This window comes from Topomyia yanbarensis, chromosome 3 (assembly GCF_030247195.1).
Source record: "Topomyia yanbarensis strain Yona2022 chromosome 3, ASM3024719v1, whole genome shotgun sequence".
Taxonomy (NCBI): domain Eukaryota; kingdom Metazoa; phylum Arthropoda; class Insecta; order Diptera; family Culicidae; genus Topomyia; species Topomyia yanbarensis.
Window position 1 is genome coordinate 101,167,563 of NC_080672.1, and position 11,991 is coordinate 101,179,553.

Sequence of the window (11,991 nt, forward strand, 5' to 3'; positions counted from 1 at the left end):
CTTTGAGATGTTTTGGATTCAGGAACTCGTTCACTATTTGATTCGGTAAAATTGAACCGGATGAATGGATCTGGTTCTTGGTAATCCGGATTTCCCGGAGTAATGTTTCAGTACTAAGGTATGATTTGTAAATTTTAATGATGTCCTAGCAATATGAGTTTCAAAACTCTTTAAATTGTCTCGGAAGTCTGTTTTTTATTGTTACGGAACCCTATGGCAATTTGAAAAATGGAATTGGAATATCAAATCACCAAATGGTTCCAAAATCACGAGATACAGCCTACTGATGCAATTCCAAGAATTTTGATACCCATATTGCCGGTATTCAATTGAAATTCACAAATAGTATCCCAGCACTGGAACAGGCTTCCGGAAATCCGAATTCCCCGGAGCCGAATGAAGTAATCCGATTCATTTTTACCAAGTGAGGAATTCCACGAAGATCCGTCCGAAAATCTTTAAAATCGTGACCGACCATCTTAGATTCCAATGAAACTTTACACGTTTCACCGTCATGCAAGACTAAATATTTTCCACAGGTAATAAGATTATTTTGACTCAAAAGCAACTTTTCAAAAGGGCGTAAACGTTTCTACGTGTATAAATTTCAAATTTTTTTTGTTCGATTACTGTATTTTATACAGCAAAACTATCTGAGAACGAGTTACAGGGAATGAATACTTCTGTCTGAAAACAATATACACTGAAAAAAATGTTGTCATTTTTCAAAAAACAAAAATTTATGATAAAAATTTAAATTGCGAAAAAACCCATTTTTTAAAATTTTTTATATTTTGTTACCAAAAACCTAAAGAGAAAAGAAACATTTTGAATGTAATTGCATGATGGAGAAAAAATCGGTAAAAAAGTTTTCCTAACAATATCTTCGTACATGTTTTTAAATTTCATACTAATAGACATACAAAATTGTAATTCTATTACAGAATATAATTCTAAGCACCATTCAAAATCAAAATGCATTTAACAAAATCTTCCAAAATGCGATAGTTTTCGAGATATTTGAAATTTTGTTCCTTCAAAAACAATTAATTCGTATAAGTATGCTCTTTTTGAAAGTTATTCGCGTTACCCCATCAAAAAATGTCAAAAATTTAATGTTTAAAGCTTTTAAAGACGTAAAAGCAACTTTTTTAGTGTATTTGGATCTTGGAGAAGCTTTCAATAAAAAAAATTTCCTAACAACAACTTTTGACATTTTTTTTATAATTCTTACTATTTGCAGTCAAAAATACAATTTTCTTTTTGAATGTGATTCTAAACGTCATTTTAAATCGAAATGCTCTTAACAAAATTTTTCTAAAATGTAGTAGTTCTCGAGATATTTTAACTTTTGTTTTAACAACACAATTATTTTGTTTTATTACGACCTTTTCATAAGTTAGTCGCGTTTCTCCATCAACAATAATAGGTTTTTCAAAAGGCCCGTAAACTTTCGTGCAACTTTCTCTTTGACATCAAGGCGATATTGTGAAACATTTTAAAGTTACATGAAAACTTTTCTTCTGTGTGGATATTTTTAATATTTTCCTATTTTTCTGTATTTTATGTTCCATCACCTCTAGCATTCAATTTTTTACCCATTTAAACAATATTGAATTACATGTTTACTATTTTGTTATTTTTCATTTGAACATTTTTCCGTTTATTTTATTTTGATCTATTTACGTTTTGTGAATATTTTCTGCTCTCTATTTAATCAAATTTTATATTCTTTCCACTTTTATGTTATAAAGATTTATTTATTTTTTAACCCATTTATTTTTAATTTTTCTCTAATTTTTCTGTAACTTAATATATTTTTCCATTTCATCCAGCTTTTTGTTGTTACCCATGTAATCTCTTTCGATTTTACATTTTTTCTATGATTTCACTTTTGTCTGGTTTTGGGGTATTTCCACTTGTTACTGTTCTATATTTTCTTTAATCTATTCCGTCCAATTGTTCCCATTTATTTCTATATCTTTCATTCCATTGCATTTATTCAATTCTAAATTGTTCCATTCAAAAATAATACCTTGTTTTGTTCTAATCTATTTATTTCATCCTTGTTCTTTATCATTTCTTGTATTTTTAAACATTTTCCCATTGTCCTGTTTTTATACTTTTCATTTTTTTCTTTCTGTTCTAATCTATATATTTCAAATTTTTTGAATTATTGTCATATTTACGTCTAACTCAGTGGATCCATTTACTTTATGTCTACGTTTGTTTACTTTTTGTAGTCTCGTTTTTATATTTTTTGTTGCTTCATGTTTCTTCCCCTTGCCGTTTTTCCTGTTTTCAATGCTCATAATACCTTTTTGTTCCATTTTCATGCTGACCCGCCTTTTACTATTTTAACTATTTTGCAATGTTTTTCTAATTCTTCAATTTTGGTCTATTTTACTTTTTCATTTTATTCGCTTAATTTGATTGTTTTAATTTTTCAATCTGTTTTATTTTGCTATTTCTTCAAATTGTTTACATGCTTTTTAATTTTAACTTTTCCATTGTCTTAGTTTTGTCCATTTTCTGTTGTTTCTCCGTTTTGTATTTTTTTCTATTTTGTGATATTGGTAAGTATTTGACTATTTGCATATTATAATTTTTTTTTGATTATTTAATATGTCATTGTTTAGCCTTCTCGTTTTGTATCAATTTATCTATTTACTTGTTTTTTATGGTTTACTTCATTTTTTTGTTTTTCTCTCTTTAGATTCTACTTCCATTAAATACTTCTTTTGTTTTTTATTTATTGCGCTTTCATTTGGCTATTATTTTCACAATTTGTACAAGTTTTAATTAGGTGTATTTCATTAATATTGTACCAAATATATAAAAGATTTACTCGTAAAAATCACTTGAATCAGTTCCCGCCGAAACCAAAAATGTCAGCTACCCTATCGCACAAATGAGATATTGTATTTTCAGAAGTTGGCAATGTTGTAGTGCACCGACTTGGTCGAATGTGTTGCTTCTTTAACGTATTCTAGGTGAAATCAGACAATGATCCGAACAAACCCTTGCAATACCGGCACCAGGATAAATATGAAAACATTGATAAATCGGCTACCTTCAAAGCCATTAAAAATTTCGATATTTAAAAGGTTTTTAAATTTGGTCAACTTAAACTTGTCGCATTTCTTTGCACGATATTCAACAAATTTGAAAAAGTCTCATTTGCTTGCGCGTAAAAAGATGCAAGTGTTGTCAAAGCAAGCGCCTCACATAGAAATTTAACATTTAGACTGAATCAGAACTACTTGCACGCCAAGTTAAGGAAATCATTAAATGTGACCAAATCAACTGTCACCAGCGTAATGGCAACCGAAAGGAATAGTGGCGGATATTTTCAAGTATATGAAGCTATCGAAGTTCACACAGAATTATCTGGTTTGGCAGGCTTTCTGTACCTGTAATTTGAAACCCGGCATTTTCATAGCGACCGTGTGCTTTAACAAGGAAAATCACGTGAAAGAGTGCATGTCTTCTTTCTTCTGTCTTCTGGCTTCTGTCTTCTGTCCTTTTACCGTCTGTCTTCTGCATTGTGTCTTTATTATCCTATTAGCCTTTGGAATCCCATTAAATTTTGTGAATGGATGTTTATTCAATTTTATTCTTCTAATGTAATAGGTTTACAAAAATCCTGATTGTGGAATGCATGAAAAACATCTACACAATTATGAAGGAGTACAAATTTTCCAGATAGTCATTCAGTGTTCCAATTCAGCCTTGACATTTAAATAAAAAAAAATATTTCCATTCATAATGTACCGATATTCATTCATCCATTCGTTCGAGATACAGAAATCGTGTAGGCTGATAATAATCAAACCATTCTTAAATATGCTTCTTCCGCTTCCAAGAGTTGTCGGCAAAGAAAAACGCCTTCCACTTCATAAACAAGGTGCCATGCATTTCATCCGCTTCATTCATCTCGCTGGCGTCTATTTCCGGAACTTCGTCACTAAGACGACGGTGATGGTGGCGGTGGTCTTTCAAGTTAACTGACACACTTTCTCAGGCTGTACGTCCGGTTCACAAACACACATGAATCGCGGATAAAACTTTCCATCTCGTCGCTAGACAATGTAAATCAGTCAGTGGATGGAAGGGAAAACTCCTTTTCTCGAATCAGTAGGGGCCAAGGCCAGCTGAAACGAATGGGAAAACATAATCTACCCTTCCGCGATTGTGGATTCCAGAAGCCAGAGGGATATTTGTATGTATACCTACCTATGTTTGGTGGTGGTGGCGGCCATTCGAACGAGCCGACAAGTCACCCCAAAAATACAAGCACGAATTTTCGTATGGGAAGGGAAAAATTGTTCTTTTTCGTTTTGCCGCAGGGTGGGATTTATTTGTAACGGTGTCTGGTGGACGGTGGGGGAAAGATGGCATTGACATTGAGCAGTGTATATATCCTTTAGCTATGGACCTATTTTTCACCACAATTGGGCTTCGGCCAGCTCGTTGGACCAAATCAATATCGTGGAAAAATTGAGTTTCCTCGTGCAATTGAATGGTTCGGGGGTTTTGTTGGTTGGTTTGCTTTCGTCATCGTTTCTTGCTTCGATGAGTGAGTTGGTGGATTGGCTTCTGGATTGAAACCGACAGATGGTGACCGTAACCGGAACGGATATTTGTTGAATTTGTGTTGGTTTGGTCCGGATACTGCGAGAAGTCAAATCATAATTGAAACGGATTGTTTTAGGAAGTGGGACAATTTAAAATCGAAAACGAGCGATGGATGAAGTACCGATTGCATTGAAGTAATTAGCAGTGGAGCCGGAATTAATTTAACCAAATCCAAAGTTGTCCAGTACAAAAAAATTGGCGAACCTACACCTGGTCATTTGATTTAACTCGGTCGTTTCAAGTGACAAATAGGTAGAACAATTAAAATACAATAGCATGCGACTTTGAAGAACTTTTACGAATCAGAGGATGGAGTTTTATTAAAGGGGGAGGGGGATGGCGAAAGGGTTGCATTATAGTCTACAAAAGTTTTGATCGATTCGCTTCATCCAAATTTCTAAAACAAATTCGCAAAAAAAGTGTTTTTTTTACGCTGAAACCCTTACCCTTCTTAAACCGGTCATAGTAGGCTAAAGTTCCTTATGCTGAATAAGAAAGAAGATTTGATATTCCTTATCAAAACCCGCTAGAAATGAAATTGTAAATATTCAATATTTTGACTTTATTCTAGTTCTGGGCACAGCTTCTCGATTAAAACGATTCTTATATGTTCGGATTTTTAAAAATATAACAGGCATCAGTTTTTTTTTTTTGACGCGGGTATCATGATATAATTGATAGTATTGTATACTATGGTGGTCGATGAAGCAACTTGATTATGCCCTCAATAGTCCTTTCCTCGAAAAAAACCACCTTGTTTGAGCGACTAATTGTTTCCGGTCTTATAGCATGTATTGAGAATATGTAGTAGTCTACATTTTGTTATTTTCAAAATTGCTTACATTTTATCGTATATAATTTAATGTTCGTTGATTTGATGGCACTGTAAAAGAAAACTTATCCGCCTAGAATGTAAATCGAGTTTACATTTCATTAGATTAAGGAAATTAATTTCTTCCTTTATTTAGTGTTTTATCTACTCTACGCAAGTCTACACGTAAACAGCCAATACATGTAGGGATCCTGAAAAAAGCAAACGTTCACCTACAAATCTTCTTGTCAATTCATAATGTTTATGGCACATATGCTATGCGACACAATCATTAAAGAGGCCAGACCAACTATGCAGCGTACAAAATAAAGATGATTCAAATTATACGGCAATAAAATTATTCATTTAATGGAGAATTTAATTAAATAATTATTTTGAACCGAGAATAAGGAAGAAACGTGGACAGCCATACTGACTGTTTCAATTTGATGGGGGTTTGATAAATCGTTGGGAGTGACTTGGCTAAGAGGGTTAGTGTCACTCCTTTGGTCCTTAGTTCCTGGGTTGGTACAGAGGCATTTAGCCATGTCTTGGCAAATGAGCCTAGGTTACAGCACTCTCTGAACTAATGATAGAGACAATTGGCGCTTAAACAAATAAAAACGCCCGAAAAGCTCCGAGAGCCGTAAAAAATAAAAAGCTCTACGAAAACACTTCCATAAAAGCGAAAATGCGATGATTTCACCAGTTAGAACTTTTCCTATAAAGACAGCTCTGGAAATGTTTCGCCTTTTGAAATGGGTTTCAATGTAAGGTGGCAGCTCTACTCTACTGAACGTCAAGTTACAATCCAGCAGTATACCAAGGTCTATGACAAGTGAAAAACTTTCAAGTGTTTCCCTAAGATAGTATAACACCACAAAATTGTTTTTTTTGCGCGTGAATGAAATTACCGAGCATTTGGATACACTGAGAGTCAACCGGTTTCGAATTCATCAGTTCCAAAATTCATCTGTTGTCGCTGTAGTTCAATGCAGTCTAATTCAGATCGCACAATAAGGAACAGTTTAAGATCATCTGCATAGATAAGGTTGCATTCAGGTGGAAGGATATAACAAACATCCTTGAGGAATAAGGAGAACAGCAAGGGTCCGAGATTACTACCCTGGAGCACACCTGATAAATTTATTAAGTTATGTGATTCGATATTTCCTTGTTTGACAGATAGGGTACGTCTAGCAAGGTATGACTCGGGCCGCTTAGTGAAGTTGAGTGAGGCACCCATCCTTTCTATTTTCGCCAGTGGAAGCGAGTTATCAACACAATCGAACGCTGCCTTAAGGTGAGTATAAATAGTAGGGTGATAGCCCATTATCGCTATGTTTCTATTATCACGCTACCCATTTGAAGCCGTTGGTTAGAGCAGTGTCTGCCATCTTTGTTTAACGCATTAAGTCAAATGGTAGCGCAACAATAGGGGCACTATTATTGTTTGCTCCGAGTTGTTCTAGACCGTTATTTTTATAACTCTTTTGTTAGGCGCTAACCGATTGAAAATAGCTATAAGTACACCACCACCCGATTTTTAACCAGCAACGATTGGGTCAAGGTCGTTACGATATACCGTAAATCTCGGTCCAAGTAGCTGCAGCGAGTTGATTTCGTCGTTCAGCCATGAAACATGTCAGGATAATGACTTCGTGTTCTGCGTCGTATACAGCTACGAACAGCTCATCGATCTTTGTGGGTAGTCCTCTCACGTTCTCGTAGTACATTCTGAGTTGGCTTTTACCTGGAGAAACAGTCGTGCGGTCATCATAATTTGGATTGTGGATGGCTAGCTTCGTTGGTTGCTATATCGAGTAGTCAATTCTAAGTTTGTTTTTCTTCAAACGTTTCAGGTACAGCGGACATTCGGAGCTCCAGGAGGGGTGAATGATATATAGCTTGTCGGCATCAAGTTTCGAAATCAGAGCTACACTCGTTTACTGGATGTTCTTCTGTGCACTTTGTACAGCATACTAAATTTTTACATGTTGCTGCTTTGTGGTCACGTTCAGAGCAGCGGTAGCAGCGCATTACATCAACAACCTCGAAGATTCGGCAGGGATCCCAGCCAATATTGACCCATTTGGCAACACTGTGACCAAGAATTGCTATTTTTCTAGATTCCTTAACCAATGCATCTGAAATGCAACATGCATATCAGCGGGGGAAGTCTAGTACCACCCTCTTACACAATGTTGTCTACAACATTGAAAAAACTTTTTCGCAAAAGCAATCAAGTTTAGGAATTTTTCTCGACATTGAAGGTGCTTTTGACAACGTGTCTTTCGAATCTATTTTGGAAGCAGCACGAGGTCATGGATTACCTTCATATATAACGAACTGGATGCTTAGCAACCGACATCTGTGCTCATCGTTAAGACAAGTAGAGATAAGGAAAATGAGTGTCTGCGGATGTCCTCAAGGTGGTGTGCTGTCATCACTTCTATGGAACCTTGTCGCCGATGGCTTGTTGAGGAAACTTAATGAGCTTGGGTTTCCGACATATGGTTTCGCCGATGATTATCATATAATAATTACCGGTATTTGGATTAACACACTTTTTGATTTAATGCAACAAGCCTTATGTGTTGTTGAGCAATGGTGTCTTCATGTTGGGATATCAGTTAATCCAAATAAAACATCAATGGTGCTTTTCATACTACGAAGGATTACAACCGGAGCTCATCCATTGCAGTTCTTTGACTCTGAAATTGTTATCGCAGATCAAGTTAAGTACGTTGGGGTAATTCTTGACTCAAAACTCAATTGGACAACTCACATAGATTTCAGGGTCAAGAAAGATTACATGGCCTTCGGCCAATGTAGACAGGCTTTCGGCAAATCTTGGGGACTCAAACCCAAGTACATTCAGTGGATCTACACAATAATTGTTAGACCGATACCGGCATAAGGGTTCCTTGTTTGGTGGCAGAAGGGAGAAGTCATGACAATCCAATCAAAGTTAAACCATCTTCAGATGATGGTCTTGATGGCGATGACTGGTGCGTTTTCGACAACACCTACTGCTGCTCTAGAGGCACTCTTGAACATAAAACATATAGTGACATGTGTTTCTGAAACAAGAAGCACTTTCTTGTGCATACCGTCTTAAAGTTACTGGGCTTTCGAGCAGTAACCCAATAGATCGTGTAACTAGCAACACAAAACTGTAGCCCCAAATGATTATTTGGGGCGAGGTTACACTTGCTCCCAGCGACCCTACACTCACACGTAGTTTTCCTTTTAAAACATTCAATGCGAGAATTCCTCCTCACGAGGAATGGCTGTCTAGTTGGATGGGGCGACAACTTGAAGAATACGTAGTTTGTTAAACTGACGATTCTTTGTTGGAAGGCCGAACCGGTGCTGATATCTATTGTCGTGAAATGAAATTTAACCAATCTCACTCGCTTGGTAAATATTGTACCATATTCCAAGCAGAAATCCTTGCGATTCTGTGTGGCGTACAATCGGCACTTTAACAGAAAATTTATCTGATAAAAGAATCAATTTTTGCTCTGACAGTCAGGCTACCCTGAAATCACTTAGTTCGACAGATTCGAGATTCGAGAAATTGGTAATCGCATGTCGAACTCAAGTCGAAGAATTTAGCATTTCAAATGCTATCTACCTTCTATGGGTACCCGGGTCATTCTGTTCAGGGCTGGAAACGTGACATTTTTTTGTGAACGCCATAAGCTTACAAACTTTCACGCTGCTGCCCGAGCAGGAAAGTCATACACGAATTTCATGGTTGGTGTACGTATGAATGTCGTTCAATGAATGTAATCTCTTTGGTGTGCGTGAATGCCGCCACACAGCAGTTTTGTTTCCCGCCACCAAGGCTGGAAGAAGTCATTTCAAATTTCATTTTATTGCGAAAGTTCGGGAAAAAACCAACGCGACCGCCACGCTGCAACTGTACCTAAAGCTGTTATGCATGTAAACGGACGAGAGAAAAGCAAAAACGTTCGTGCTGCTGAGCGTGCCTGTTACATGTTCGGGAAAGTTCGGTTATTCGGCTTGCTGCCGTAGTAGGGTTTCGTTCGCTAGCTGTTGCGAATGTATGTGAATGACCCGTGTGTTTAACTTTCATCATCCGTTCCGTTGGAACTGTTGCAAATAAATTTCATAGCAGCGGTGCAAAATGAATGTAGTGAACGAGAGTCATGGCTTATATTTGCAAGATTGGAATGTGCGGCACTCCTTTTTTCGCTTGCTATAGGAAAGGACTGCAAGCAAAATATTGGAGGTCACATAGTATCGTTGAAGGGAAAGTTGTTGGCCATTGAAAATCTACAGTTTTGTATATTTACAATGCGCAGAGGGGGGGGGGGTCCGCTGATGCCTCAAAATGGAAACGTTTTCAACTTTTCTGTGATGAGGAGGAAAAAGTTGTCCGTTGAAAATCAATAGTTTTGTACATTTACAATGCGCAGAGGAGTCCGCCGATGCGTCATAATGGAATTGTTTTTTTTTTCAAGTTTTCAGTAATCAGTTTTATATTGAAGGGGAAATTGTTGACCGTTGAAAATCAAAAGTTTTGACATTTACAATGCGCAGGGGGTCCGCTGATGCGTCAAAATGGAAATGTTTTCAACTTTTTGGTAATGAGTTTTAGATTGAAGGGGAAATTGTTGGCCGTTGAAAATCAATAGTTTTTTCACATTCCAATGCGCAGGGGGGTCCGCCGATGCTTGAAGATGGAAATGTTTTCAGCTTTTTGGCAATGAGTTTTATATTGAAGGAGAAATTGTTGGCCGTTGAAAATCAATAGTTTTGTACATTTACAATGTGCAGGGGGGTCCGCCGATGCGTCAAAATGGAAATATTTTCAACTTTTTGGTAATGAGTTTTATATTGAATATCAATAGTTAAGTAATAATAGTAAAATTTTGCGCAACAACAAGCTTTGCCGCCTACACTGTTTACTAACTTGCAAATTGCAATTACGCGAAGAAAACGGGTGAAAAGGTTATTTGCAGAAGGTTTGGCAGAAATATGTTTTTCCCTGCATCGTAAAATATATTATGCTTATTGTACGATCTGTGATGTATTTTTTCGAACAATTTCCGCAATATGACTTTTATCGATTAATTTTAATCACAGTAATGTAATTTGAGTAGCTACTTTCTCCAGTTTTTTTGACGTAGGACTTACGTCTTTCTTTACTATACTGGGTGTCATTTCAAAATTTTCGAAACGGATGCGTTACGTACACTTTGAACTCTAATAACTTTTCTCCTACTAAAGGAATTACTAATTTTGTTTCATAAATCGAAAGGAAAACGTTCAACGCTTGCTATTGATACCTTGTTTGCTATGTAAAACTTGTTTAAAAAGTTCAAAAACTACTTTTAATGCGAATCAACATTAATGCTAGAACCTATAAATATGGGTGTCACAGTTTTTCTTAAAGCCAGACGTGTCTAAGCCACTGCTCAACGAGAAGCTGCATTTTGACCACCAACCAAATCATAGCTACTGCCTTATCGCTGCCAACCAAGAACTGTCGTCGCCCTGCGTGAAATTCATCGCTCTCAGAAGTGGACAGAGTTACTAATTCGCAAGCTGCTCTTCCTGTGCCTGGTCTGTGAGATTGCACAGCATTTCAAAACCTACTCTTCCGGATCTCAACCGTAATGGCCCTCTAAGAAGCCAGCGAGGCCTGCCTGGTTAGTTTGTTGGAAGATACCAATCTGTGCGCTATCCATGCCAAGCGAATAATCATCATGCCGAGCGGGAAACGGCAAAATAATATTCACAACAAACGGTCCTTATTAGGACCACAAAATCGTTCTCAGAAGAATTACAATTGAAATTTCCATTTCGTGTTTTGGAAAATAACTTCCCTCTTATCGGGTTAGTTATTTTCTATAATAATATCCGAAAAATGTGCGATAAAACCAATAAATTTGCAAAAATTTGAGTCAGAAAAGTGATATTAACGGAAAAATGCTTCGATCGTTTCTAAGTGTTTGGCAGCTGAAGTTGCCGATTTGTTTTCCAACGTCAATTATTTGCGCTGTGCTGTACGGAACAGATTGTTGCGCGATTTGTTGGGAAATAATTAAAACAATTGTGTAGTAGATTCCGTAGATTTTACCGTAAATTTTGATAGAAATGATTTTGTAAAAGCATTGATTACCCGTGCTTTGAATGGTGGTTTTTACATTTCTTTCTAGAACATTAGTGAATGTGGAAACCCTGCTACTAAGCGAATGCCACGCCAAAACGAATGATGAAAATATTTCCATTTGTCGCATAAAGGGATGGACTTCCATCTGCACTAAGAAGTTTATAAAAGAGATCGCATTGCGATATACAATGCTCATTCGATGTGAGCTGCGAAAGGGGAACATTCGTGTATGTACGCAGCAGAAGCGAATTCGGGCAAGGTTCGAATCTTTAGAAAGGATTCTCGCCTGGTATCACCAAACATAGTTATCTGCAAACCGTTCTTTTTAGGATGAAAACATAATGGAAAAGAATTGAATTAGAAAGTTCCTTTTAATAACTTGCATTGAGTTTGC